Raw genomic sequence first — 4,443 nt, 5'->3', positions numbered from 1 at the left:
GCTTGTGATCAAGCCAGGGCCACTCACTGATATGCCCACCCAGGGTCCCCAGCCAGACAGCCTTCACTCCCTCCAGGTTTGCCAAGGCCCAGCTGCCAGCATCCCCGCCACCCGCTCACTTTCTCACTCGTTCATTCGGTACTTGTTCATTCTCTACTAAGTGTGGAGTCAGCAATCAGGAAAACATTTCTTCAATCCTTTCTTGCTTTTTTTTTTTTTTAACATGTACTTTTGGTCGTCCCATGGCATATGATGTTCCCTGGCCAGGGATCAGATCTGAGCCACAGATGCCACCTGGGCCGCATTGCGGCAACACTGATCCTTCATCCACTGGGCTGGGCCAGGGATCAAACCTGTGTCCCTGTGCCCCCAAGATGCCGGTGATCCCATTGTGCCACAGCAGGAACTCCAATCGTTTCTTTTCTTTTTTTTTTTTTTTTCCCATCTTTTTAGGGCCACACCCGCGGCATATGGAGGTTTGGGGTCAAATTGGAGGTCAAAGCTAGGGGTCAAATTGGAGCTATAGCTGCCGGCCTACACCACAGCCCCAGCAACCCAGGATCCGAGCCGCATCTGCGACCTACACCACAGCTCATGGCTCATAGCAGTGCCGGATCCTTAACCCACTAAGCAAGGCCAGGGATTGAACCCACAATCTCATGGTTCCTAGTCGGATTCATTGACCACTGCACCACGACGGGAACTCCCCTCCAATTCATTTCTTGAATGAATAAGTTTTCTCACTTGTTTCCTCTTTCAATCTCTTTCCCCACCACTGTCTCTGTAGCACGGAGCCCTCCAAGATGCAAAGCCCAGGGTGGTGCCAGATTGGCTGAGCCAGGCTGAGAAAGTGGGATTTATTCCGGGAGAAGGGAGAGGCCCATTGTCCCCAGGGCATTAAAGCTGTCATGCTGGAGTTCCCATCGTGGCCCAGAAGAGCGCAGGGCCGTGCGCTCTCCCCAGCGAGTTTAGTTGCAGTGGCTGTGACCGTCCACAGAGCCCCAGCACCTCCACCAGCAGCCTGACTTGCGGCCTAAAATCCCCCGTGGGAGCCCCCATATTTGCGTCGAGCATTGTCCTGGGGCCCGTGTGTTGAGAGGGGCAGAGAGACAAGCTCGACAGGCATGGGGTAGCCTCAGACTCCCAGAAGAGCCAAGAAAGCAGGGAGCCCAGGGGTCAGTGAGCGACAGGGCGGCCAGAGGGGAGAGGCCCCTGCCTGGGGGCCCCAGAGGGTTGGGTTCAGTCGGGCAGCCAAGGGCAGGCCCCGCTTCCCCTGCCCCACCACCCCCTCCTTCTGCCCCTGCCCTGGGCGCCTCCTGAGAGGTAGTTTCTGGAAGGAAGGGGGCCTGGAGTGGCAGGGACAGTGGGTGGGGGCTGGGAACATCTCCCGCCCCCCGGGTCACCCTTCCAGAAGGTGCTGTGGGCCGCAGCGGATTAATGGTGCAGTGGGCACCCATTTCCTCTGGGGACGGGCTGCACCACACAGCCCTCATTGTCGGCCGCCCTTATCTCGGGAAGTTCCGCTCCCCCCATCCGCCCCATCGGCCCATCCGGAGGAGGAGGCAGTCGGGCCCCGACGCCCCAGGCCTCACCTTTCTTGGCCTCTTGGAGGCCGGGGAGCTCAGCAGGGCTGGATCTTTACAGGCTTGATCTGCGTCCCCCCCACTCCTCTGGGAAGTCTGGGCTTCCCCTGAGGGCCGGGGCCACCCGAGAGCGTGGAGCTCAGCCAGGCTGGGGTCTCAGCGGAGTTTCAGAAAAGAACACGTGGGGGAGTCAAGGATGGGCTGGGAGGGGGGAGGCTTGACGTGGGCGTGGGGGAGGCCGTGCCCTTGGGGGGAGGGGGCGGCTGCCCTCAGGGATCCCCCCTGGGCTAGCACAGGGGGGAGTCAGGGGGCATCTTCCTTGCCTCGATGCCCCCCCCACCACCACCTAGGAGGACTGCACACAGCCCCTGCCACCTGGCCCCTCTGGCCAAGGGCCCTCCTCAAGGTGCTGGCACCCACTCTAAGATGCTGCAGGAAGCCCTCCCTAACTCTAGCTAGTCAGAGCCCCCCGCCCCAGGCTCAGTACCCTTCAGCCCCTGAGCCTCCACGCCCCCCTCAGAACCCTGAATACCTGTGAGGATGCAGGTCTGCCCCCCTCAGTGAGACTGGACATGCTTTGATGGGGGGGACCCCCATAGTGCCCAGCCTTGCCCCACCCCCGCCCTCTGCAGCCTGGCAAGGAGTTGGACCCACGTGCTCCAGCCCAGCGCCCTCCCCAGCCATGCCCCCCGTCCACAGGCACCCTAGGGCCCCTCTCCCTTCAGCCCTCCTGGCCTCCCACTACCACGCTTTGATCAAGGACATCCTGCCGCCTGAAATGGCCTTTCCATGCGTCCCTTGGTGAAATCCCAGCCACTCCTTAGGGACCACGCAGCTGCCACCCGTTCTTGGAGTCCTTCTGAGCCCACCACTGATGTGGGGACTCCGGCAAATGTCTCCCTCCCTTTTTGATTACAGCAGCTCTGTTCAATAAATAGTCTGATTAAAAGGGTCCCAAGTTTTAAAAAAAGTTTAAAACAAGAGACCCCTCATCTGATACTTTAGGAAGAGTCTAGAAAATAGTAGATTTTCATTTTAACAGCAGCGTTCATTCTTTTCACCCTAAAGAAGTGACTTAATGGGGGTAATTCCGGCAGCGTGAGAATGTGATGAGGCAGTGATATTTTGGCTGTAGCCGGGATCCTACATCCTACCCTGAAGGCAGCTTCCTGAAAGGGCTGCCTTTCCAGAAGCCCTCTCTCCTACCCCGCAATCCACCAACTCTTGGAACGAAACATTTAGAAGCGTGGAAACCTTAGGAGGCATCGGGGCTTCCTGCAGGAGGAGGGGGAGGGGGCTGGCGGCGGGGAGGGGCGGCCGGAGGCCAGGGACCCCAGGTGCCCAGGGGCACAGGTCTGGAGCTGACTTGAGAGCGACAGCAGCGTCGCCACCTGCTCCCGGCTCTGGCAGCCTGGAGATCAGACCTCTTGGCTCTGTTCTCGTCTTAGGTGGAGGGCATGGTGGCTCCTTACCCACAGACAGCCAAAGGCACAGTCTAGGGGAGAGATGGTGTGGCTTGAGGTGGGCAGCTCTCGGGGTGGGGTGTGTGTGTGTGTGTGTGTGTGTGTGTGTGTGTGTTGTGAGAGAGAGATGTGATTGTCTCTCAGTGGCACCTGTCCCACAAAGGAGAAAACAGAGGCCGCCCAGCATCCAATCAGGGACCCAGCGGGGTCCAGAGGCAAGCCAGACCCCCTGTCCTTAGCCCCCCAGCAAGGCCTGTGTGTCTAAGGCTTCCTGCCCTACTTCCCCCAGTGCCCCCGAGACCTCCTGGGTAGGCTGGGAGGGCAGGAGCCCTCTCCGTGGGCCGCCAGGCTCATCCCCGCCCCTGCCTCTCCCATTCAGGCCCCAGGAAGGCTGGAGCCCTGCGGATGCCCAGGAAGGTGGCTGGCCTGGGCTGGCCAGAGGGAGAGGCCTGGGCTGCCGGGGCCTCTGTAGGCTGAGGCCCTGGGAGGATGGAGGCCTCCACACCAAGCTTCCATGTGCTGGAAGGCAGGCAGAGCCAGGAGTACCGCTCAGGGTCCTCAGAGGCGAAAAGGCCCAGAGAGGGCCATGTCCTGCCTAAGGCTGCACAGTGAATTTGAGGACACACCGTGGAAAACTCTGTAAAGGATGTAGCTTCCTCACCCGTCCTCACCCCAGCGCCCCCTGCAGGCTGGGAGGGAGGCAGGACTCACCATCTCCATTTTACAGAGAGAGCCAAGGGTCAGAGGGAGGCAGTGATTTGCACAGACCCTGCAAGAGACAGGTGGTACGTGAACCCACGTCTGTCTCACTCCGTACTTTTTTTTTTGTCTTTTGCCTTTTCTAGGGCTGTTCCCACGGCACATGGAGGTTCCCAGGCTAGGGGTCCAACCGGAGCTATAGCTGCCGGCCTACACCACAGCCACAGCAACATGGGATCTGAGCCGCATCTTCAGCCTACACCCCAGGTCACGGGATCCTTAACCCACTGAGCAAGGCCAGGGATTGAACCTGCAACCTCATGGTTCTTAGTCAGATTCGTTAACCACTGTGCCACGACGGGAACTCTTTACCCCGTATTTTGAGGTCCTTCCCACCTCCCATTCTCTCTCTTTCACTCAGTGACTGCTCATCCATCAGCAGACTTTTCCAGAGCTTAGTCTGGCGTAGAGGACCCAGGGAGGAACTGGCCACATTCTCTGCCCTCAACGGGCTCCTTGTCTGAAGTGGCCAGAAATAATACATGCATGTGAAGGACAGCAATGAGAAAGAGGGAGGAGAGGTAGGGGACAGTGGGCTGGAGAAGTTAAGGAAGACTGCCTGCAGGAGGTGGCATTTCCAGAATTGTTTGAATGAGAGGAATAGAGAAGGTGTGGCTGGGGAGCGGGCTGGAGGAAGC

Source organism: Sus scrofa, chromosome 9 (assembly GCF_054392235.1).
Source record: "Sus scrofa isolate SSC_HxYL_T2T_F1_AM1 chromosome 9, Sscrofa_HxYL_maternal_Yorkshire_Landrace_v2.0, whole genome shotgun sequence".
NCBI classification, from domain to species: domain Eukaryota; kingdom Metazoa; phylum Chordata; class Mammalia; order Artiodactyla; family Suidae; genus Sus; species Sus scrofa.
The sequence above is the reverse complement of the archived record's forward strand: the minus strand, read 5'-3'. Positions refer to the sequence as shown.